The sequence below is a fragment of the Polyodon spathula genome, chromosome 7 (assembly GCF_017654505.1).
Source record: "Polyodon spathula isolate WHYD16114869_AA chromosome 7, ASM1765450v1, whole genome shotgun sequence".
Classification (NCBI taxonomy): domain Eukaryota; kingdom Metazoa; phylum Chordata; class Actinopteri; order Acipenseriformes; family Polyodontidae; genus Polyodon; species Polyodon spathula.
In genome coordinates, this window is record NC_054540.1 from 10,697,946 (window position 1) to 10,725,445 (window position 27,500).

The following is a 27,500-nucleotide window of genomic DNA, read 5'->3' on the forward strand; positions in this document are numbered from 1 at the left end:
TAATTATCTGTACTTTTCTCAGTTTCCCAATAACAGCGTTTAAATGTGATTATGTCAAATTAAGATTGACTCAAGGATTTTGGCAATAAATGGAAACACAAAATAACTTAAAACTTTACCAAATATTGTTTATTTATTTATTGACATGTTAAACAAGAGTGAAATGTATAAAACGCTATGGGATGTAACTTACAAGTGTTAATTCATATTGGATAGCTCGTTTTCTTGAGAACATTAAAAACTGGATATTTATGACCTTTACCTGTGTGACAATGATCTCAATAACTTACATATTTAGTGAAACACGGAGCGTGAATGACAGACAGAAAGCAAAACTTCCACTAAAATCTACAATTACTGTACAGTAACTTCCTGGAAATGTAAATGCTTCCCTTTTAGCTTAATGTGTAAAAGAATGATTGAAGTTGAATTGGCACACATGTTGCACTATTAAAGGATTTTCTTTTTATATCATCTAACAAGTATTTCTAATTGATGTTAATGACATTAGGCAATATAATTACTGACCCCTGTGTTAATTTGTATTTACTCTTAAATATTCGTGGTATTGACCTTGAACAAGCATTGTGACTCCTTTAAAGGCGAATACAATCGCTTACTGAATATTCTACAGATAACTACTGAAGAAGAGTCTGCATGCAAACATAACAATAATTGTGCACAACAATCATCTTACTAAAGCCTGTGTTTATTATAAATGCTAAAATACTATTATGAGTGCAAATAAATGTGCTTTCTGATTGAAAATCACTATAGGAGTGTAAACCAATGCTTTCAAGTCCATTTAATCTTAATATTACTACTTCCCTTTTTTTGTACTGAGAGTCTTAAAGTTTTTATTTTTAACATTATATTTAGTACGTGCTAATATTTATTCTTCAACACTATAGAAAAAGGGTGGGATCCTGGTACCTGTAGACTACGTGATCTGATTACAGCTAGACCGCTCGTAGCTCCGCCCACTTTCTAGATGACCGACTTCCTTCTAATCCTGGGGATGAATTGTCTGGCCATCCAGTCCAGGGTACTCTGTTTCCATTTCACAGTGCCCTGACAGGTCAGGAGAAAGATTTTGTGAGGAAGTCTCTGCTACACTCACTCACAAAATTGAACAGCCACTACAGTATTTGTAAAACAGCAATAAACCTTCAGTCACAAAATTTTACAGTAAATAACCATAGCAACGGGAAAGAAGATAACTGATTGGCTAGAGAGGATGACAAGGCATACCAATCCCCCACTAGCAAAACACAATGTGAGAGTGATGTTCCCTTTTCTGTTTCAGTTTATTTTTCAGCATTATTTTGCAACAAAATTACATGTAAATAATAGAAACACTGTAGTCACATTAAAAGTTGGAGTAACTATAAAAAGTTGTGGTCTGTGTTAAAAGTTGCGGTTTCCGCAACAAATTCACTGCCCATGATTTTCTTACAGCCTTTTTTTTCCATCTACACTATTAAAATATCCTAGCATTATATAAAATCAGTAATATCACAGATTTATTGAAGCCACTGTTATAGTATGCTGCAATAAAGATTTGATTCCCAGCCATTTTCAGTAGAGACCTGGTATTGGCTACACCTGGTAAACCTGATATTGGCTACAGTATGTTTTTTTAAGAAAATAGTGTTAGTATAACAGTAACTGCATTGTCTTTTGTTCCTAAAGCTTTAGGGTCAGTTCCTGGCTTCTCAGTTTTTAATTCAGATTACCTATGTACCTATTTATTGCAAGTAAAACTGTAGTCCGAGAAAATAAATCTTGGGTAGATAATGTACTGAAAGCAGAGGATATTAATCATGCTATGACAGGAGAGTGGAGAATCATTAAGGTAAGCAAAAAAATAAATAAATCTTAATGATTAACTTCCTTCCCTCAACTACTTTTCAGAACAGGGCTTTAACTGTACTTTCAATGTATTTGGGGAAATGTTAGGGTTATGTCCTTATTAAGTAATTATTAGGTATTAACCCATTAGCAAATTATTTTATTTTGGTTATTTAATCTAGTCAATGGTCTGCAAATCAAACTAGTTAGTAATTAATGGTTGTATACCCACTACCATAATCAGATAACCACTACTGAGGTATTGTTGAAACCTTCATATGCAATGTTGCAAAGTAATGTGTTCCAACAACACAACCTGAGCAGAGTTAGGAACTGCGCTAGTTGAATCTTAGTCATTTAGAGCCTATCCTATTATTCCACTTCAAGTGAGTACCTTTGTGTTTTTCTCTTAAATTTGAAAATAAAACACAAAACTCTTTAAATAAATTTCAACTGCTTCCAGTTGAGACCCATGATTAGCATGTCGCCAGACACAATTGAAATTACTGTTACTCACAACTTCTGGCACCCTACTCTAAAATAATACAGCTGATTACAGCTGTGGGGGGGGGGTTTCAATTGCTTTAGTTGAAGCAATTTATTAGACTTCACAAGCCACAATAATGTTGTGTTTGGTTTTTCAAAAAAAGACCAACTCTTTTTCACCAAAGACTGCACAGAAAAGTGTACTCTTTTGATTACAGGATTACACAATGACCACACAAATAAATAAAACTCTTCAAGGCTTGATATTGCAACTCTCTATTAGCTGTATGGACTACAACAAACAACAATCTTTACTCCCCATGTGCATTTAAAAATAAATATAAAAGAGGGATTGCAGTACACTTCAAAACCCCTGAACCTACAACATGAATCAACAGTTACATAACTGTATGCTCAAATTGAAATATATAACAGTGCAGCCGTCAGAAACGGTTGTTCACAAAACATCTAGTTTCCCTTTGTTGCATAGAAGCAGTAAAAGCATTCAGTTATTTCTGAAACCATTCATTCTTTCATTGTATACCTCAATGAACTGACCATCAATAACATTTAAAGCATACTTTGTGTACAGATTATCTCAATGCTTTCTCTTAATTTGAATTCCTGTACTGTTAATTTGCATGTCAATTATATGCTATCTTTGTATTAATTACAACATGTATTTTAAAACAGCAGCTTGGCTTGGGGCCATGGAAGCAAAGAGCGCATTTAACACATCAACCAATAATGGCAGTAGTAGCCAAAGTGATATTGAAGTGTATAATTCCAAATCAAGCACTGATTAAGATTGAATTTATTTTCTCTAAAACAAGCTAACCTCTGAGCTTTCCTTACCTGTGGACCAAACTACTGCTTGCCTGATTTAAAAATCCAATTTTAATTGCTTCTGAGCCCTTGAACTATGCTGTTTTTATTAAAGCAGCCGGGTGAATGTGCTACAGTGCTGTGCTCATTCAAGAGATTCAATTTATGACGTATTCTTGTAATCTTCCATTGTATCCCATTAATGTCTCCTTGGCAGTTAAATAGTCTAAGAGGTAAGCTTATTCTACAGGCTTTAATATATGAAAGTTTCTTATCTAGTGAACAATAAAACAAACATATCCACCCAGCTATTTATACAGGACAGGGACTCTTAGCCCCCTATGAAGTAAACCAAGATATCCATGCTATTTTTCTCATCTGTGCATTAATGGCAGGTGCATCAAAATCAGATATTTGGAATTTGTTTGAAATTTATAAAACAATAAGACAAAGCAATATTTTGCCAGTTGTTAGCAGACACTATCTGAATAAATCTGCATTTAAAATAAAAAGTAATTAAAATGTCTGTGTAGTGCAACATCATTTTAAACATGTTTTCCGATGCTTTGATGTCATAACATAATAAAAGCCCTTTTATTGTTTCTAAGTATGAGTTTCTATGCTTTTTGTTTGTTTATTTGATCTGCTAGAATGTTTTGCAACACTTAACTAGTAATGAATGTAATACAATAAATAAGAGTATACAAGATATGCCCTGAGGCAGACATATAGCAAGTAGCGTAAAACAATGAAAATTATATATATATATAATTGTGAATATAGCAGAAGTGTAATGTGTTACCTTTTTCATTTAGCATATTTTAATAAAAAATAGTCTATATACAAATGCATGCATTGCAAAATATGCAAATTCAAGGGACTAATATAAACAAAAACCTAAGGTTTAGGGTAACAAAACTCATTTTTCAAGATTTGCAGTAAACATTCAGTATGTCTCTGTTTTAGAAAAACTGATATTGAACCTTGTTTGGCTGCAATGATGACAAGAACCTTATGACTAATATTTTCTAATACTAATATCAAATGAGCTTAATCAACATCTGCTGGAAAAGTCTTTTTTTTTTTTAACCAAAAACAAAACTGTTGATGTTACAAAAGTTCAAATAAAGACCTCTTACATGCACCATAGTTATTTAGATAGTACCAGTTCTGTGCTGTAACCACTGGGGGTTAAATTGATCTGTGAATATTGCCCTAAGTAACATTCATAAAACAGTTATAAGGACTTGTGGAAGGGGTGTGGGTAATTCACTGACCAGGAGACAGACAGGTGTAATTGAAAACACCACACAGGTGCCCAGTTTTATTTCAGGGGCGCGTTGGGTTTCTTTAGCCCGCAGAGGGCGCTGTTGGTCCGTGGTCTGCTTACCAACTATGGTAAACAGAACCACGGGAATACCAAGCAAGGGTAAACAGTTCAGGCGCACTCGCAGGTGCTTCAAAACAATACTACAAAAATCAAAGGCACAAAGAAACAGGAAAAATAAAACAGTAACAAAACTACAAAGGTGCTGCACTCTGCAGCAATATCCCGGTCGCCGCTGCCCGTGCGACCCAGATCACCGTCCTATGCTGCCGGCTACCTAGCCTGCTCAGCTATCCTTATTTAGGGATCTGCCCAAGGGTTCTCCTCCCTCACTGTCTGGCTCTGAACCTCCGTTCCGTTCCGTTCGGTCGTGGACCAGCGTTTCCGCACACTCTACGCGTTGAAAAGGGCACATCTGAGGAAACAACAGAGCGTTAATTTATAGGGCTAACAATTTCCCAAGACGCACCTCTCAGCCATTCAGAGAGGGGGAAAGTCCACACACCCACTTTCCCACCTCCCCGTGTCACTGCCATGACTCACAGGCAGTTGTTGGACGACTGCCGCCCTCTTCCTGCAGCACCGTGAACAGCGCAGATCTTTCCCTGTTACAGGACTATATAAGGACTGTATAACTGTGTTCATAATCCTTCATAAGTATTCATAAAACATCATAACATGTTAGAAATAAAAGTTTTTAATTAGTCTATTTAATAATAAGAGGTTTGCTTGATTATAGTAATGTGTTATGTTAATGCATTTGACAAGTGTTATGAAAACTTATATGCATTATTTTGTACCAATTGATTAGGAAGGATTATAAAATTATTAATATAGTGAGTGTTTATGAAGGTGTTATGAATGCTACCAAGTTTATCTCAACTGACACAACACATGCCTGAGAGGTTAGATGGTGAGGTTTGATGGCAAGTAATCATGCAGGGCTATTTCTATACATGACATCAACAACATTAAAATATGGTCCTGTTAATGTTCTTCTTAATAACAACTGTACCAAGTCCATTCCTAGAAAACAATTCTCCATTACATTAACTCTCCTAAACTATTCTCATTCGCCACACTGTCAGCATGCTGGTCCTTTGTTAATTAATAAGATGTTCCTTTATCAGTAGACTGAAATACTTAAGGAATAATTGATACCTAGTTTGTGCTTTGCGATTTCCTTGTTCACGTCACTGAGTTAAAAAAAAAAATCTGTTTACATGCTAGGTTTCATCACTCTAATAATTTCAATCTCAGGTTTTGATAGTTGTCCTCTTGCTGTTTATGTCGATTGTGTTTCTTCAGTAGATGGCAAGGTCTTCATACGTCATCTCTTCTGACACAAACGTGGTTAAGTTCCTATGAGCCCTTAGAGGCAATCATCCAAAGAGAGGCCATGCCCTTAGTCTTCTATTCTACTGGGATGTGGGATGTCAGAATTGGGACTTCATAAACTACCTTGACAGTGAACTGGTAAACATTCATACTAAGTGCTCAGTATCTCCTGCAGGGACCAAAATACAGGCATTCCTGAAGTATAAGCCATGCAGCAGCAAGAAAATGACCTGGTTCATGTTATGGTTTTCGACATCATGAATCTTCCCTTAGGCGACAGTTTTCAGTAGACAATGTGGCTTTGCTGTGGGAACATTTTCACATGGCTGAGCAGTTTGAAGTAAATGAACTTTTATGAGGGCCTTCTGGAATCCCTCAACTCTCCTTAGGTGCCTCCTGATGTCTAGATTGACTTCCACGTTGCTAATACAACTTGTGGGTTTCACTTTTAGAGTTCTTATGACAAAGAAGAAATTCAATTCAAAAAAAGTTTAAGAAGTGTAAAAAGCAGAAAATTAAATCATCCTTGGTCATTGGTGTTTTAGTGAACATATATAGTTCATCTATTTCATTTACATACTAAGCAGCCCTACATTGTATCCTACTATACAGAAGACGTTTAGATGTCAGAGGACAAATAACATTCAAACATGGTTCTCTGTCACTTCACAAACACATTATCACTTGATTATGTTGGCAAATCAAAGTCTGATTATTGTGGCAATTGCTGGGCATAGTAACTATTTGCTTGATCAAAAACTAAATTGAAATACTTACACGAAAATATAATATTTTTAGTGGATGGAGAATGGTTAGAAAACATAAATCAGTTTATGAATATTCAAAAGAGAATGAATGCTTCGAAGTAAACAAGAATAAACATTAGCAGAAGTTGGTCAGGTGAGGCAGAGGATACATAGCATTGTTCACGCTGACAATAAAAGAACATCCTGAAAAATAAGCGACACATTAAACCGAAACAAGAAAGTGAACTGAGAGACAAGCAATCTATTTATGCTGCCTTTACACACGCTTTAATAAAAAGAAAGCACAGAATAACTGTGTTAATGAGTTTGTCAGAGCGCTGTGCTTTGCTGGACAGCCACTGTTTATTGCAGAAAGGTATGTACTGGTGACTTTGTGTGACAGTACTGACTGTCAATCAGTTAAACGCTGCCTAAACCGACAATCTTAATTGTAAATATTTGACAGAAAATAGTGGTGCTTTAGGGCTTTAGTAAACTTATATGCGTTGATGGAAACTATGATTTTTGACCCATCTCCCGATGGCTTGCACCATCCAGTTCTGTCAATTCTTTTCTTTTTATCATTTCAAGGAGAATAAACCTGGCTTGTTTTGTCCTGATGTCATGTTCATACCTTTTGTTGATATTATTTCTATCAGCACAGCGATTGCTCAAACGTTCACAAAGTACCAGCTAACTTGGGAAAACGTGGCTTTGACTTGCACAGATTCTGCTTTATCACACATACCAGGGACAAGATTAATCAGAAACTGCTACACATCATATTCAACATGTAAAGTATGTATACTGAGATTTTTAACCCCCGATTTTTACCGATGTTTCTATTAAAAATATTTTTTTTACCGGTTTTATCCATATTTTAATATATGCAAAATAAACTCTGAAAAATTCCCGGAATTTTTTTTTAAAGATAAAAACTGAAAATTTGGAACACTAGATATGGTATAACAAGGCCCAAGCTACGACTGCTGAAAAAAAAGAATAGAAAATAAATAGGAAATGGCCTATTTAGTATACTTGGTTGCTGCCCCTGCCATGACTGGAATAGCCAAAACATATTATTATTATTATTATTATTATTATTATTATTATTATTATTATTATTATTATTATTATTTTATTTTTTTTGGGGGCTAAATCATGAAATCTGATTGTAAAACTTAACACCCATCTTCAGCCTTCTTTGCATTTTATGTTCATTTAAATTCCTCCATCAGAGCAAGTTGCAGATATATTTTCCACCGATCATATCTCACTGCTGCAGATGGAAATGGGACTGAGCTTTCAACTCAATCACAGCTGGAACACTGCATTTGTCCATCATTTTCTGCTCTTTTCTTTCCCACTGCCCAGTGTGATGGAAAGATGAGTTCTGGTGATGAATCTTCCTCCCGACCTGTGAGGGTGCTAAAGAACGAGAGGAGAAGTATCTGGAAGGGCTGGCCTGACAGTTCGTTTCTGGGTCAGGGAAGTGGGTCAGCCTGGAAAGAAGCGAGACTCTGTTGTAAGACCGTATTGATTTGAAAGGTAAACGAGAGGCAGCTGCAAATAATAAGGCAGCTGCAACCGTTTACCTAGATATCATGCGGGATTACAGGTCCAGGGTAACGCTGATCTTTTCCTTCGTTTGGGTAAACGCATGGAGAGAGAAGGACCGAGAGAGGAGCTCTCATTATTAAAAGAAAAGACGGGTTACGTGTTTTGTGTTTGTCTGAGTAATAATTGTCCGTGTTTTGCACCACCAGACAGTTGAAGCACAAATCCAGAGCTGTCGCCGAGGGTCAGCACGATCCGGATCACTACTGCACCACCGTCACGAAATACCTGTGTTTGCACTGACCACCAGCACAATTGCACTCACCCAGGACTGGTGACCGTGTGTTTGTTTTGTTAGGGACTGTGCCCTATTATTGCTATCTCTGCGCTTTACACATTGTTGTGTATAGCCAGGGATTTATTATTTAACGGTCACCAGACCTGGATTATAAATAAAAGCACCTTTTTCACTGGAAACTGTTGTCTGCCTGTCACTCCTGCATCGCATCACCGCTACACCTGTTCCCCTCCACTAGCCACTTTGCCACACCCAGTTATAGAGGTTTACAGAAACTAGTACTTGTGCTTGTAATTGCCTTTAAGAAGTATTTATCAGCAGGTATTCAATAAATCTATCCATGAATGTGGTGATTTCAAAACAAGAACATCTGTCCTTCCCTCACCTTTACAACTAAGTACCAGTCAATGGCAATTAACTTAGTTTTTTGAAAGCTGTTTGGAAGCAATGTTTCCTCCCATCTTGGGCAATGACATTTTTACTGCAGTATTGAGGGCGTAAACTGACAATGGATAATGAATAGATGTATTGAATACAGGAAGATAAATACTTCTTAAGGACCATTATGAATAAATACTTCTTAAGGACCATTTCCTCACACCCCTACCCAGTTATTTTTACCCTGTTTTTAGCTTCAAATTACAATGTGGTCAGGATGTCTGCTGTAGCATGGTGAGGAGAAACAGTCCCTGACGATTCTGCCACCCTAACCTGTGGGAGTGCCATGCGAAATGCTACCTGTGGAGGCCACTGTGAAAACCGTCAACTTCGCACAGCCAGTATGCAAACTGACTGTATGACTGTAAGAGCCATTTACTAGGTAAGTATGTTTTAGACAAATCTTACATTACTAGGACTGCAAGGATACTAACACATACACTTTTACCACCGAACACATGAGCAGAACAGATTGATATAAGTCATATTGTCTTGTTAAAGTATGTAGCTGGTGAAAATAATTTTCTTACCAGAACCTGAAAGTAGGCTTTAATACTCCTAAAATAATCTCCTTCTCAATTTTAATGAAGCACTAAACTAACGAGACAGTCTGTCAGGATACAATAAAACACATTAATCTTTACTCCACACGCTGCAGCTTACATGGAGCGTGTGTAATTAGTATACATTGGTGTTTCTGTAGTTTTTTAAATCTTGCTATCATTAAGGCAACAACCAGGAGCCTTTAGGAATTAAACCTAACAATTTTTATCTCGCAATGTGATTCTCAGAAAAGTGTCAAATTAAAAGGATTTCTTAGCTAGTGGTTACCTTTTTTGATCAATTGGTTCTACAGTAAAAGCATTTTCCCAAGTACACAGGTAATTTTTAAGAGTGGGTACATCTGCCACATCTATATGAAAAACTGCACTGGTTAACCTGAACTATAGCATACATACAATGTGTTAATTATAATGATTTATTCAAAAGCCATTTACACATTCAAACTGTTCTGCTTATTATTGAGCTGTTTTTGAGATGTCAGGTTTTATATTAATATTATTTTTAATATATCCCAGGCTTTCTTCATTAAATTGCATCTTAAGTGTGGTTATAATGTACGTATGTCATCCAATTTTTGTTTCTGTTTGTTTGATTAAGTTTTTAAATAAATAAAAACATGATTCGAATCAAAAAGGTGGTAGACCAATATGAAGAAATAACTTATTCAGTACTATAGCCAGTGCTGAATAATATTGACATGCAACACCATATTAATAGTAATATTTTATGTTTTCGCAATTACTACATGATATACAGTAATATCTATCTATCATCATATATATATATATATATATATATATATATATATATATATATATATATATATATATATATATATATATATATATATTATCAGACATATTGTATAACAGTGGGTTGTAAAGTTATGTACAGCTATGGCCAAAAGATTTGCCTCACCTAGCATTTTTAAGATTGAGATATAATTAAAAACAAGAACTATATGAACACAATTTAGGTATTTAATAATATGTTAACGTAACATTATTCAGCAGGTTTCATTCGATTTTATGAAGTTAAATTTGTTACTTCTATAGGGTGATGCAAAACCTTAGACTTTGACCAGAGCTGTAGTAAATTAACCAAACTTATTGTCATAAAAATGCACTTAGTCCCAATCATATTGCACTATTAGTGACCTTGTCCAGCATTTGCCTTTAGTCCTTGAAGTAACACTTAATTGGCTATCACTCAAAACGACATAATTATTTCAAACTATCTCCCCTTAAGTGAATAATAAATGCAAGGCAAAATGTAAATCGACAGTTTAAAATAAGCTTGTAGATGCCAGCAGTTTTAACCTAAACTGGTAGTAATCATTAATTGTACTCTTGCTTCATCCATCAAATGCATTTGTAATAATACCATAATAATACTAATAATAATAATAATAATAATAATAATAATAATAATACACCCCCCCCTCCCAAATTAGAGCCCAGTACGCACAATTAAAACCAAAATAAATCAGTACTTATATAATATTCTGTCATCACCACAATTAAATAGTTATGTTTTTAAAACAGTGGAGACGCAATATTTTAGTGAACTCTGGTTATGTTTTACTCTATCCCATTGGATCTACCTGGTACTGTATGTTGTGCTGCTGAATTGAATCTAAAAAAATTACCTGGTGGTGGAACCACACTCATTTGAAAGACAAATTATTTGATGGATGTACAGTAGACTTGGAGAAAAAATCCTCGCGCAGGTTACTAACAAGTAACTATGATGTGATAGGTGTTACTGAAACTTGGTTGTCTGAGAGTGATGGGGACGAATTTAATATTTGTGAAATGCCTTCACTGGATTCACAAATCACAAAAACCACAAACACCAACCTGCTTCCTCGGCTCCCTCCTCCCAAATGAGAAGCAGAGGCCTCCTTTTATGTCAGGTGGCTGGGCGCTGATTGATCGTTAATTAACCTAATCAACTAATCAACCCCAGCCACCTGAACATAATAAACCCAGGCAGGTAGGGGAAATTAACCCCATCCCTGCCAATTTAAAAAGGGCAGTGCTTTGCTCTGCCACACTGAGTAACTCACTTAACTGCCTTGTGCCCCATCTTTTGGGTGAGATGTTGTTGCTGTCCTCTGAAGTATGTGTTGTCAGCCGACCGCTTCTTTTCACACTGCAGACTCACCATGCAGCCACCTCAGAGCTACAGCATCGGAGGACAATGCAGCTCTGGGCAGCTTACAGGCAATCTCGCAGGCTCCCAGCCAGACTACAGGGGACGCTGGTGCGTGGTAAGCCGAGGACCCCCTGACCGACCTAAGCCATCCTCCCCCCGGGAGGCGCTCAGCCAATTGTGCACCGCCCCCTCGGAACTCCATTCCACGGTCAGCAATGGATTAGCCTGGACTTGAACTGGCAGCGTCCAGGCTATAGGGCGCATTCTGCACTCCACATGGAGTGCCTTTACCAGATTTGACACTCGGGAGCCCCTCTGAATCACTTTTGATCATCATTTAAACACATAGTCTACCGAAAACTATGGCGCCTAAGAAGATTCTAAAGCTGATCTAGAGGTTCAGTGTTTACTGAGCATACAGAAGCTTTTCAGCCAACTGAATAAGGGTTGATCATATGCTCAAACATATGCCACAATATTACATACTGTAATTCAATGGATGTTTCAGACATTTGTAACAGAAAAAAAAAAAAAAAAAAAAAAAAAACTTACTTAATTGCATCTTTTTGAAGTGCAGATGAAAAGTAGGCCTTTAGTGTGCTAAAATATCAACATTAATCTGTCCTCACCTCTCAAAAAAGAAAATCAGTCTTGCCAGAAAGAAAAGTGAAATTATTCATGAATTATGCAATGGACTTTGGTTGCTGTAATAAAAGAAATAGGGAAGTAAACAGTGAAATAGAATTAGGCACATACGTGATAGAAAGCAAATTGTAGGTGTTTTGGCTAATATAGTTGCAGTAACTGCCAACAAGCAATGTGTCATAATTTGCAGTTGCTTTTGCTGATATACACCATAACTGATTAAGGTTTACCATTTATGTTCAAAAAAAGGCTAACTTGCCAAAGATTAGTGCTAAGCTGGGTCTGTAAATCCAGCCTTTAGTTAACTGATTAAATGGTGATATAGGCACATATGAGATTATTATAGTTAACTACTCTGTAATTTTGAGTGGAATGATCTTTTCTAGACCTCTGAATTCTGAAATGACGAGTCACTGTGATCACTGGTGTTCTTGGGAAATTTAGTATTTAACGTCTTTAGTACCAGTGGTTCCTAAGATACAGCCCCTCGTAGATAGGAGGAAAGGGGTCTGTGGTGTATGATGCCTTTCAAGAACAATGATAGCTACGTATGTGGTTTATATAGCAATTCAAAACTTATAAAAAGCACTTTTCCATAAATTTCTATTAATTAACATCCAATGAAGTCGTGCAGAAATGTCACACTTCCCAGTTCAGGAGGACACCTGGTTCAACGATTTATATTTAGGGTTTTGGTTAAGCACAGTGGGACCGGTTAATTGTCCTAGCTGCTACATCTTTACATTGTTCCAATTAAACAGAAGGTTGGAAAGACAAACAGACAGCCACAGTATACCCCAGATACACTTATTAACAAATGTCCTTGGCAAATTTCATCAGAACTGGACTAGGAGTTTCCATCAAAATTAAACAGGTTTTTCAATTGTAGCATTACTTCTACTGTAGTACACTGTTTAAAATGATCCAATAATCAAATGTTCCCAAATAAAGTCAAGAGGAATATCTTCATTGTCACACTTGTCTCTGAATGAAAGTGAAGCACATGAAGTTGTGGTATATATACAATCATATATACAATCCAAGCAAAAACACAATTGCAGAATACTATAATCTGAATGTACTCATTACATTACAATGTGATACCTGTTTGTTATGCGCCAAACATTACAATTACACATGATATCCAGTTTTCTATTCAGCATACATTAACAATGTCTGCCTGTTCTGTGAAACCGGATCATGTGTTTTTCATTAGGTGACTAAATCCAATGTTTGACTCATAAAGGTGAGAGGAGGTGAAGCTTGCACATTTAAAAGATGATCTAATCTCTGTTTCCTGTGAAACATATTTTCATCTAGGAATACATTCTGTGCACCACCTGCTACAGCATAATATAACATCTAATAACTTGCTCATTACCTGGTATACAACTAACAACATTCCATAGTGTGGGCTCAATCAGTCAGAAAGTGATATATTTTTTTACAAGGAACATTGTAATTAGCATTTTGCAGTCATTAATCAGCTATACTATAAGCTTGGCAGTGAGCTGTTTTCTTATTTAAATAGCCACAGTTTTCTTTGACTCCTCTATGTAACATGAGAATTAATCATAACCAAATAATTATTTTTAATTGTGCCGCTATAAGACAGGTGGCACCTAGACTCTCATATAACATTCATATACTTTTGATATTTCAACTCCTCCTACGGTAGTAAAACGGAACAAGCCAGCAGGAAACATAATGAAATCAGACTAGAAAGACAAATGGCAAGTCAGGATTAATGGGTGTTACTTAGTGACTGTTGCCAAAAGAAGAAACCATTCATTTCAGAACAGGATATGGTGAGTGCTTTTGAAACATCTTCACACATAGATGTTAGACACACACATCTATTTCACTGAAAGCTTGAGTAAATCAAAACGGCTTACTGGTAAATGCATTTTTGTTGTACTAGTGGTACTCAGTTCAATTTTAGTAGTTTTTATATGGCATGGCATTTTAATAAAACCTGGGTTAGCATACTAAACAACACAATAGAAGGCTGTTTTTTGGGGTTTTTTTCAAAGTACATTTAGGCCAGATGGATTTAGTTATATCCATTCTTTTAGAAATATACATGCATCAGTAAATCAGTTTTATTAAATCAATCATGTATGATTACTCTACATGTTATTTTCTGCAAATGTGTTTTGCAAATGTGTTTTTTCTAGTATTATTTCATTGTTTATATTTACACGTTGAAGCCAAGGGACTATACAAAAGGGTCAGAATGGAGTAAGAAAAAAAGAAATGTAGGCTGTAGATAAAAACGTGCGAATCATTTACTGGAAAACCACAGTTATGAAACATATTTTTAATAATTAGGTTTTAAAAGAACATACTGTGTCTGTCATCTGCAAAACTGACGAAAGCCACTTCATCAACCACAATGAGATTACGGAAAACTCATGTCTGCTGAACAATGCTACCATGATGTTAAATATTGCTGTTGGTAATAGATGTATGTTTAAAATCTTGATTTAAATTCCGATTTAATTAGTTGTAGAATCAAGGTTTATGATGTTCTCAAAGAAAACACAAATTAAGGCTTGTAAATACTATTTAAGCTTTCAATCAGTTGGGCTGGAAAAGGTCTTTTTAACTTAAGAGTCAGCAGAGTAATTAAATTGCAATGACGGGCACTGCAAACCTGGGTGTTTACTGTAGATGTGTTCAGGGGAAAGTCCTTGACTTCAAATGTGTTACAGATCTTATTTTTAATTAACCCATATCACAAATACTGATGCCAAAGAACCATCTGTATCTGTATATGTGGATACGCAGGGATAACTGTTGAGACTCTACAACAAGCTGTGGACAGTTGACAAGTGAGTGTGTGTTAGACAGAAACTACATCATTGTTTTACAAGAATATGTCAACTTAACTTTTTTTACAGCAAATTTTCCAGTAAAATGTAGAAAATAGCTGTAATGTATAGAGGTCTTTATTTTGTAGGTGAAAGCTGACCGACAGCACTGAAGACCTTGTGGTTCCTACTTGACAGTCACAACTACTTAACAAAAGGATGGCTCCCATACCCCCCCTTTTCTACAGCACAACAACACCATAAAAAAAAGAAAATGTTTCTTCGTGGTCCCAGAGTGGCTAACCTGTATCCTGGCTGTGCCAAGTTGCTGATCTTGGCTGGGGATCTACTGGGAGCATTGCATTGTGGGTTGTGGAGGAAAAAACATACTGCTTCACCTGGCTAGGCACACAATAAACTTGAGCAGACACTTGCAGGACTGGGCCTGAGCCGACTTGCAGTAGGCAATTGAGGTTTTAACAGACAGTAAAAAAAAAAAACAACACACACATTGCATACATTGTTCATGCGTCCTTCACAAAGACAAATCTGCCCGATTCCAGCCTTGCTGAAGCACCCCCAGATGAGTCCAATTTTCAGCTTTGCCAGACACTTGGTCGTCTAATGGTTAGATGGAGACCTGGAGAGGCCTACAAGCCACAATGTCTCACACCCACTGTGAAATGTGGTGGAGGATCGGTGATGATCTGGGGGTGCTTCAGCAAGGCTGGAATCGGGCAGCTTTGGCACGAATCAAGCCAAGTACAAGGTTGTCCTGGAAGAAAACTTGCTTCCTTCTGCTCTGACAATGTTCCCCAACTCTGAGGATTGGTTTTTCCAGCAGGACAATGCTCCATGCCACACAGTCAGGTCAATCAAGGTGTGGATGGAGGACCACCAGATCAAGACCCTGTCATGGCCAGCCCAATCTCCAGACCTGAACCCCACTGAAAACCTCTGGAATGTGATCAAGAGGAAGATGGATGGTCACAAGCCATCAAACAAAGCCGAGCTGCTTGAATTTTTGTGCCAGGAGTGGCATAAAGTCACCCAACATCAATGTGAAAGACTGGTGGAGAGCATGCCAAGACGCATGAAAGCTGTACTTGAAAATCAGGGTTATTCCACCAAATATTGATTTCTGAACTCTTCCTAAGTTAAAACATTAGTATTGTGTTGTTTAAAAATGAATATGAACTTATTTTCTTTGCATTATTCGAGGTCTGACAACAATGCATCTTTTTTGTTATTTTGACCAGTTGTCATTTTCTGCAAATACATGCTCTAAATGACAATATTTGTATTTGGAATTTGGGAGAAATGTTGTCAGTAGTTTATAGAATAAAACAAAAATGTTCATTTTACCCAAACACATACCTATAAATAGTAAAACCAGAGAAAATGATCATTTTGCAGTGGTCTCTTAATTTTTTCCAGAGCTGTATATGTTTAACATATCAGTTTTTATTTCTCAACTTTTGTCACACATCTCCTATTCTTGTCTCGTGGGACTCGCATGCGATGAACTTTGGTGTTGTGTTGACAGACAGTTGCAGTATTTTCTGATGTTTTTATCTATGTTGTTGCCTAAACTGGGCAAGTGACTATACTGCAGCAATAATCTTTAGAACGTATAACATTTAATATCCCCTTGTTATATGATACCACATAAAGAAAAACGGGCCGGCAGATCTAATTGATTCACCTCCATTAAAGAAAAAACGTCAAGGTGATCTAGCAGCTGAGTGAGTCATGTGATGTGCGCATGGAGGTGGATCTCTGCATTGCTGCTGCTTACGTCTCTTGTGCATGAAAAGACTTTCAGAACGGATACTGTGTTGGGAATTTTAAGAAAAAACAAATCGAGAGATTTACTTTAATAACTAGATTGCGCCGAGACAAGAGGTGTCAGGGCTATGAACTGCTAAGTCCAGAGGTGGCGGGGCTAGCCCCAGCACAAATTAAGCACTGCATATTCCTCAAAGGATTTCTATTTTTTTTTCAATAGTTGTTCATGTATTAAGCAGTGTTCATGAGGATAACAATACAACCTTAGTCACTTAAAGAGAATATTGATAGCTATGAAAGCTTACTTTTGTTTTGTGCATGTTTCACCTTTTCTTGATGCAATGTTTAACATCTTACTTGCTGTTTGAACATTACAATCATTATATATCTCTTTTGTATCCCAACACCTCAGTTTCCTTCACTATGTATAACAAGCTGCAGTTTTTTCCTCTGATGTAATTTCTTGGTGCATCAAAGAAGGTTCACTGAAGAAACGTTTCTCAGAGCAGAGCACGTTCTGTCCAGACCAGAGTGACGTGTGGAGCTCTGCAAGAATGCATCCAGTTTGACAGGAAATGCAAGCACTGATAAATCACTACTGGAGAATAATTTGTTGTGGTATTTTTATTTTGAATAACACTTTTTCACTAAAACATATTGTGTCATTTTAAAGTAATTATTATGGCGATTATTAGCCATACATACAAGTAGATGTTGTTTGTATATTATTAGATTGTAGTGTCTGTTCCTCGCATACAAGATACAAAAAAAAAAAGTGATTGCATTTATGTGGAGGGTTAAACAGATGGTAAATTAGCTCTGCACATATCATGACTGTCTTGTTTGCATTTAAAGTTAAACTCAAGTTGACTATTCAGTATTGTTAGACTTTGTTGTAATTTATTCCCAGTGTTTTTGAATTGCTTAAGACAGTTTTATCAACATACAAATAAATAAAGAAGCTTCTAGCTGCTTGTACTGTACTGTATCATTAATATAGATAGAAAATAAAACTGGTCTTAGAATGAGCACCCTTGAGTGGAAAGTAAGACTAAAAAGAATATTTTTTGTTTCATTATTTATACAAACCTAATCCAATTTATAATCTGTTCCCTTATTATTTGTGCTATTGCTGATAGCTAGTGCTGTTAAAAGTAACTTTTTCATAATAAATTAATTGCATTAACAGCAACGGTTATTCAAGAGTTCACTTTGGCCTAAAGGCTCAGTAAAGTTTTTACTTGATATCTGTGTAAGAAAGACATCACATTAATGTGCTTATACAAAAACAGCCTACTGAGCATGCAGATGGAGTATGCAGGTCAAATTTTTTTTTCTCATTTGACAAGTGTCTTGGGCCTTTATCATTCCGACAATATCTTTTTTTTCTTGCAAAAGTAATGGCTCACATATAATACTATGCTTAGGTGCTGGCGGGTGGTGTAAGTGTGCTTGTTGGTCATGATGTTGACCTGCGACATTTGTGTTTAGAAATTAATATTAGTCAGAGAACTTTAAGGGTGAATGGAATTACTATATTTGAAATAAACAGCCTCCTAAAATAAATGAAAGCATTTCATGTGTACGTAAATATTGCAAATTATTATGCCATAAAACAAGTATTTTTGGCTATGTATCACTCTGCAGTGTGTTTAAGGCTAATTTTACTCTATTAAATATTTAAATGATATTCAGTCACACATACAAACACAAGTAATAACCTGGGTGAAATGTTATAATTCAAATGTTGTAAATCCAGTTTCAAACCTAATAAAACATGAATGTGGGTCATCAAGAGTTTATGAAATATGTACAGTACAGGCAATTACAAAGATACACGTACAGTGTTTCTAGCATGCCCTGAAAATTAAAAGAAAATACTAGAAAACATCAAATAATACCTTGAATGAGCAGTTGTACACAATTAAACATTAATACAGGCTTTAATAAATGGAAATTCAAACATTGTTTTAGGGACAAATCCTTTACTATAATCATAATGTTAAACAGGTGCAAATACAGAACATTTTTTATAATTAACTGTGAAGATGGGATGTTTATGTTGCTACCTCCTCTAGTTACATTTGTTTTTCTTCTTCTTAGCAGATGCCCTTACCCAGAGCAACTTACAGTTTTATACAAAAAATATCAAACATCAGCTGTGTAGAGCAGTCGTTTTCCAGTGTACAACCCAATTTACTACACATATTTAAATACAATACATGCAATTCATGCAGAGTAAGGGCATTGGTTGACGTATACAGCAGAATACCAGTCACCTGGCTGCTGTAAGATAAGTGGTTCTCTTCTAAAGTTTTTTTTTTTTTTTTTTTTAGTTTTTCACACATTTCCTATATGGAACAAATATGGTAGAAAAGTATGATCCTTATACTTTTCATATATAGAAACTGGCCCCCTTTTTATATATTTAAAATATATGGGATATATTTAAAATATATTTTAGTCTGTAATCCATATACTGTATTACTTGGTACCGCAGCATTTATTTTAAATTGATCACTTAAAAGAGGGCAACCTTTATACGAGGTCAACCTTTATTAATAATACTACGATTTTCAAGTGCTGCAATGTTTTATTACGTGATTTATGACATTTTAGAAATATCGCGGTTGCTTACGTTCTGTAATAAAGTATCCTACCTGTATGTAGCGGCGTGTGTGGCTAACCTACTTTGACTACAGTACATTTATCGGTGACAGTAAGCCGACAAGCCTATTAGGTGGGAGTTGGAAGGTCAGGGCAGTACTGTACCAGCGAATCAGGAGTGTGTGCTGGTTGTTAAGGGGCAAGACAATGCTGGTGTGGCAGTTAAATCCAAGAGTGTGATGAAGATGCTTTTCTGCACCAAAGATTACCTCAGAATATCAGTTTAATTTCTGTAAAAACTACAATATATTCTACTCTGTAATTTTTTTTTCTCACTCTAACTTGCTTGTGTGCAATTTCTCTGCAAGAGAAACGAAATCTTCTCATCGATAGTGTGGCAGAGCAAAGCTCTGCCCTTTTTAAATTGGCAGGGATGGGGTTAATTTCCCCTACCTGCCTGGGTTTATTATGTTCAGGTGGCTGGGGTTGATTAGTTGATTAGGTTAATTAACGATCAATCAGCGCCCAGCCACCTGACATAAAAGGAGGCCTCTGCTTCTCATTTGAGAGGAGGGAGCTGAGGAAGCAGTTTGGTTGTTTGGTTGTTTGGTTGTTTGGTTGTTTGGTTGTTTGGTTGTTTGGTTGTTTGGTTGTTTGGTTGTTTGGTTGTTTGGTTGTTTGGTTGTTGGGTTGTTGGGTTGTTGCATTGCCCAGCCTGGAAATTGTTATTTTTGTAAGTTTTGCTTTTTGTCTTTCTTTTTGAGTTTAAATTGCTTTGTTTGGGCCCTTGTGGCCTTTCATTTTTGTGTTTATTTATAATAAAATACTTATTTTTTTGAACTGCAGTTTGTCTCTGGGCCTCTTTCCACTCACCAGCCTGCCACAGATAGTGAGCGCATTGTTTTTATTTGTACGGGAATTACAATTGAACTAAAAACAAAACCAAATACTTAAAATAAATATATGGATTACAGACTAAAATATATTTTAAATATATTCAATTTTCTATACATGAAAAATAAGGATTGTACTTTTCTACCAATATTAAAAATGTTTTTTACATAAGGAAAATTATTGGAATTACAAAGGGACTTTACTACTATTAAAAAGTGTGATCCAAGCAACACTGCAGTCACTAAACTTGAATAAAGACATCGATTAGTCTTTTTTTTTTTTATCTTTAACTTTCTCCAGACCTGCATATAATGTTGTAGGCAGCTGTACTTGTCAGTGCACAATTAAACCCATGTCCTTTTATAAATCATGATGTCACCCCGGTCAATCACAACTTCCGGCAATTAAGTAAAGCATTAGTAAATGATAATGCACATTTTAATTTATGAAGCTCCTGCATGAACCATAAACCTTTGAGCTTGATGGCAGCTGCAGATTTATTTATTGATTCATGCCATGTTGTATTTCTGTAATCTGGTTCACATCACTTCCCACTCCTCCTCTCCCATGCTGTCATTTTGTTTTTTTGTTTTGATATGATAAGAATAGTTTGATTGAACTGTCCATCTGCTTGGAATATCAAAGCAAACCAAAAAAACACATGGTATTTGGGCAGTAAATCTAGATCAACAGAAGCAGTTGTATAGAGATTGCAGGCTGAAAGGCAACGGTGGGATCAAGAAGGATCATGATTGCTCTTCAGTGCTTCCAGTTATACAGTATTGAAGTCCTTACAAATCCGCATTTGATTTTAACACTAGTGAAATCCAGTACTGCAATTGTAATGTTTTAAAGACTTTCCTGGTATCACCTCTACCGATCTTCTCATTTAATTGCATTAAAATAAAGGTGACCCGGACACTTCACAGGCAGGAAATGAGTCAGTAATGTGGCTGGAGCAATGCTGGTACAATGGTTAACAAATGCTGACAACAAAAAGAACTGGCAAAGATGTTCGGAATTAAACTTGCTGACAATAGGATGCAAGAAAATCACTTGTGCACAGAGCAAAGTATATGTGTATTGTATTGTTACTGATCATTGGTGTTATTTTTTTCAACAATTTAATTGTGGAGAAATTGGAACTGTTCAATTGATCTACATCAGCGTTTTTTGGTAATTGGTACTTATTAGGAATATCATTTTTAACAGAGTATAAAAGCCAAATGTACAATAACAATAATACTATTTAACCAATTAGTGATTCTTCAGTGACTATCTTGGAGCCAGGCATTGTTGAAACTAATTTCAAAAACATGTACTGTAACTCACTGATCTTTTTGATGTACATATATCTGAAATTAAAAAAATTGTTTTCTATTCTGTGCAAAGCACAGGGATGGTTGCATGGTGTTAACCAATATTACCATAACCAATCAGAACTAAACAATTACACATTTATACACGATTCATAAACTGACATTGGGAACTGGAGCTCAAAGATGGGCTTGGCTGTGCATTCTAAACATGTAGACATTTCCCATCAAGATTAAAGTGTGTCTGGATCAACATCTTTTAAAAGTTAATTTTGCCATCATTGATGAAGTTTAAGAACTACAGGCCACTTAGATATTCATTTTTATTTAGTCAAAGACTGACAGAAAGTCATGGAATCGGATAACATTAAACATTTAATCAATTGGATAATCAATGCCTTTTCTTTAAAATGTCGATCTGATTGGCTGCAGCAAGAGGTTCTGTGGGGCACCAGGTTTGCACCCTATCAGTGGATTCCAAAACTGGGGTTGAGCGTGGTTACGATGGACCATAATAAGGAAGGGATCTTGTATGCAAAGAAATGCAACTTGGTTCTGATTTTCAAGTCAGTGCAAAACGTATTAAACTAAACAACAATACAGTGGTTGTGTGTATTAAAATGCAGTTAGCAGTTGTGTTTGTGTTGACTATGAATGATACCCAGCCAGCAGTCCAGGCAATAGCCTGCCAGCAGCCACCCTGCCTGTTTCTGCCTAGTCTGATGTGCTGATCTTGAGAGCCTGGAGTACAGGTGCTGAGAATAAACAAAGGTTTGTATAACAGAGCATTGTTTTTGTAAGGAAATAAAACACTCAAAGTGTGCAATGATTGTAATATCAAGGGTACTTTGTTTCACCTCACCACACCTGAGGTCTGGTATATGACACGACGATAACACACTCTGTCATGTATTATTGCTTACGTAACACTTTAATGAACATGCAACCCAGTTGTGTAATGAGATCAAAAAATACAAATGTTTGCAATTATGCTGCTTCTGTTATTCTGGCAGGGTCTAATGAACAGAGGTGCGTATCATAAAACAATAAATAATATAATTGTATAATGTAACAGATATGTTTACTTTGTGTAAAACAGGAATGGAGAATGCTATGTGCATAATCTTATTCATACTGACCATATTCATCATTCATTTTGTGATTAACGATCGAAGACGATGCAACTAGATGCTAATTAGTGCTGATTATACTGTACATGGTTTTCGTTTGACCAAAAAGCTTCACACATACTGTATAACCACACACATACATGAGTTTATTCTGTTTTCTCACTACTGACAAATCAAGCAGAACAATAGCTACAGTGAACCACTGACACCTTCTAATGTGAATGTATCCATTAAGGGCTAGAGCATCACCATATTTACACATTATTCTTTTAGCATAAACTAAGTTCACATATGTTATTATGACACTGTTGCGGGGCACCCCGCCCCTGTATGTATTAATGTGTTTTATGTTGTATGTTGCATGTTAATGTTGGTGTATATGTATTGGTGCACGGAGTGTGGGTTATCACAAGTGATTTAAAATATTCAAGTGCAGATAAAGTGTGTATTAGGATGTGAACACGAGGAATGCACAAATTAGTTCATTGTGCTGGGATTCAAGTGAGTGATTAATTAGCAATTGAATCCCAGCACAGATGTATATATAGATGCACAGATCACTCACTTTGGGTTGGGTGTTCGGCGAGTGGAGAACAATTGCTACTCGTGCTGACATAGCTTAGCACGATACTTGTTTGTTTCGTGTTCATCTGCTGCGTTTTGTCTGTCTATTTGTTTTGGCCACTGTGCTGTTTTGTTTTCTGTGCAAGTGTTTTGTGTTTAAACCGTTTATTTTGTTCATTAATTTACAATAAACCTGTGCAACAGCACATTTCATACCTCAATCTGCTGTTGTGTGGTTCATTTCCTGGTCTGACGTCACCACACATGCCATCCTTTTCACAGACACAAATACTTCTAACCTGCCAATAATGTATGGTGCACTCTATTTAACAGTTGTGCAGTGTTACAGTTCCAAAGTTGAAGTTATAAACTCATACAAGGTGTTGGATACATTCTCTAGAACAAGGTCTCCAAACCTGGCCCTGGAGAGCTACTGTGGCTGCTAGTTTTCATTTCAACCAATCTCTGAGTTGAAAATTTATTAGTTTTATTAGTCAAAATTAACAGGTGTTACAGAGCTTTAGCCACTGATAATGTAAAGACATCTATAAAACCTGCTGGATAGGGGCTCTCCAGGATCAGGGTTGGAGATCCCTGCTCTAGAAGGATGTACAGCATAGTTGATTTTTTTGTTTATTTATTTGTTTTTGTGATGGACATGACATGGAAACTGAGGAAGTAATCAATGATATGAATTATATTATGTGTAGAAAGAAAGTTTTTAAAAATGTTTTTTACACAGCACAATGGCTTTTACTGTATATAACATATAACTGTGTAAGCAACATATACTGTAAAAGTGAATTATACAAATTCATATATGTAGCATTAACTAAACTGACCAGTACTCATTTGCTGGTGAATACTGTTTTACTTAATACCAGTGGGATTATTGTTCCATCCAGTAGCAAAACAAAGATACAGATAGATTATTTTGAGTTACTATAACAGCAAACCACGTATTGCCGAAGAATTATCTTCACACTGTACATTCTGCTAGTAGTTCTTCCAAGGGGACTACAAAAGTGTCAAAGAACCCATTTGATCCATTTGCTCAAAACTGGAGTGCAAAACACAGACCATGAAAAAAAAAATCCAAACTCCAGACAGGAAACACACACACTGGATTTATGTGTTTTAATTTAAAGCCCATGGAACAGCAACACACATAAACATTATAAATTAGAACAAGTTAAACGTACGTTTTAGATAACCCAGACTGTATGCTCAGCACAAATGGATTATGACTGTGGGCCAAGTTTACTGAATGCTCATGAAGCCTGTAAATTTAGTAGCCTGTAAAAGTGTTAATGAAAGACTGTAGTAAACACATAGACAATGTTTTGGTCAATATTGTATTCAGAAATCCTTAGAGCCCTTAGAGTTTCCAATAGAAACATAATGTATGTGTTCCTTCTTTTTTCTTTCTATCCTTAAGCAGCAGTAGCATTTAACAGACAGGCTGGCTCAACCAACCAGACTGCTGCAGCTGCAAGCACTCTACCTCAGCACACAAGCTATTGGCCCTTCTCTGGGGAGTGGAAGGTGTTCAGTTATTAATGATCGCTAAACAGGCACCACCATGTCAATGTGACAGCTGATCGGGTGAATGATGCACCACTAACCACTGTGGAAAAGAGGAGGAGGAAGTAAAAAGAGCTAGGCACGGTTCCCTGCACTGGATTGTGTGCCTTTGGCAGTCAGTAGCACATCTCTGGCAAGTGGAACTCGGCTTGTTGCTGCAAGCAAATCGTTTTCTCTCTTGATCTGAAAAGAAGGATATATTGGATGCACTGTACTCTTTAAAACATACGTTGTCTACAGCTCTGGTTTACGGATGGAAGCACTGAAGGGATCTTGCTGAATAGAGACACAGCAGGTCATTTGAGCAAGAAACAAAAGTATGAAGGTAAGTTTGAATTGCTGGTGATTTTTGAATATATATATTTTGCATTTTGTGCTCCTTTTTTTTCAATTTACACTACTTTGTTGTTATCAAATGTTGTTACTATGTGATTATTGAAAGACATTTACTTTAGTGGGGGAATAAATGTTTATTTTTTATAACATAGTTATGCGTTGTTTGTACTATATACATACATACATGTGTACAATACATTGGTTAGTGTCTGCTAGGACTGATACAAGGAATATTATGGCATTTGTGTTACACTAATTTTGCTCTTTTAATGCATAACATTATTTCTTAATATAGTAAGCAATAGATATTTAGGAGTTTCAAAGAGTTTATTTATTTATTTCTTTATTTATTTTTAGTTCTGTGATTTAATGAATAATGAAGAGCTAAATTAACTGAATTATGCGTGAAGTACCAATTAAAAATACTACCCAAAATACCAAAAAGTTGAAGGCTGGAAGGTAAAAGAATGGCAATATTACTGCTTGGGTTTTATGTCACGGCCCAAACCACACAGCACAAAGGCTGGATGAGCAAATCTCCAGCACACACATTGAATTTGTGCCAGGCTGCGACTCTGCAGGTTGGTGGGAAGTGTGTGTGTTTTTTTGTTTTTTTCAAGAACCCCCATTCAGGACATGCAGCAGGCAGAAATTACACTAAAAGGGTTGGAATTCAGTAGATCTAAGGATCTTTTGTTAATACCATATAGTAGCGATGTGATGCTTCTCAGATTCTTTCATAATTAACTGGATGATGGCAAGACCTCTTTTATGTTGGTCATTTTTTAACACAATTGCTTATTCATAGTATGCATATTTTAGTCATCTGATATCTTATGATGTCAGATCAGAGATGCAGTAAAGTTGCATTACCTTTGTTTTGTTTAGTTTAAATACACCTTTCTAAAATATGGCTGTTGGTGTTCGAGAAGGTCAAAATGTTTGTTTGAAAAACATATACGAGCTAGTTTATGCCAAAATGAGCTACTTCAAGGAATCACACTTTAACAATAACACATCATTTTTGTTCAGGTAACTGTCAGTTCCTTTGGTTTATCCATGTGGATCAGCACAGTATTTAGTATCAACCTCATAAGCCCACTATTAGAAACAAATTCCAGTCACCTGCCTAGCTCTTTTTCACAAGCTTGAAGCAGTAAAACAGGAAGAATCTAATTATCCAACTGGTATTTCATTTAACAAAGACATGTTTTTTTTTGGTTTTTTTTAATATATAATTTGCCATTTGTCTAACTAAACACACCAGCGGTAATAGGAATTATTTTGCTCCCCCCTGTGTTGTTTTTTTTTTCATTCTAACTGCTGAATTAAGATTCCATGCAAGCTATCCTTGTGTGCTGATAAAAGTTTACTAAAGATAATAGCACATAGCACATTTGCCTATCCACTGAATTTATGGATCTACCTTTTATGGAAATAGGGTTTCGTTTTTTCACATAAGCAAAATGAAAAGGTTTCATGTGGATTGGAGGCTTCTGCATTATTGTAAATCTGTCAGAAAGCCGGCAGCTTAACAATTCATATGGTAAGGAGTCAATTAATTCAGATGACCTTTGTAAATGATGACAATAAAGTAGCTCTGACAATACGATAATAATGAATGAGTTTTACAAAAGGTTCACTTCTTTCTATGAAAAATAAAAGGTGCTGCAGACTAATTTCTTTTAGTCAGGGTGTTTACTAGAAGCTGCAAACTGTAATTAGAAAACAAATACTTAATTGTGTAACCATCCTGTCGGGGTAGTTTGTGAAGAAGCTATTATAATATGTCTAAATAGCTATTGAATCTCTTCGATAGTTCTTAGAGATTCCATTTCAGTAACTGGTTTAAGCTGTGGACGTGCTGATTGCCATGGTATGTCAGCTGTTACAGTGCCTGAATTAGGCAGTGCCCAATATTGTATTTTGGCCACTGTTTTTATGTACTTGTACTACTGTTTTATGTATTTGTACATAAAGTACATCCTTTATATATATATATATATATATATATATATATATATATATATATATATATATATATATATATATATATATATAATTAAAATGTATAGGCTCACAGATTATCACTGGGGTATAAGCTAATAGACCACTCTTAAACTATGGGTTGACATCACAAGTTGAGTTCAAATAAATAATTGCTGAAATTGTATGCCTTACTACCATAGACCAAGTATCAAAAGCAGCTAAAGGCATTTTATTCAAAGCCACTTGT

At 36.0% G+C, this 27,500-nt stretch overlaps 1 protein-coding gene and 1 pseudogene across 1 annotated transcript in view; one reads left to right on the forward strand and one right to left on the reverse strand.

Annotated features, from left to right (window-relative positions):
- LOC121318140 overlaps nt 1–27,500 on the reverse strand; it is a 272,183-nt pseudogene that overhangs the window by 51,414 nt on the left and 193,269 nt on the right.
- Nucleotides 25,002–27,500, forward strand: part of LOC121318139 (leucine-rich repeat neuronal protein 3-like) — a 29,362-nt gene continuing 26,863 nt past the window's right edge. Inside the window, exon 1 of the mRNA XM_041254499.1 lies at nt 25,002–25,253. The gene's annotated coding sequence lies outside the window, so the exon portion shown is untranslated. The remainder of the gene's footprint in view (nt 25,254–27,500) is intronic.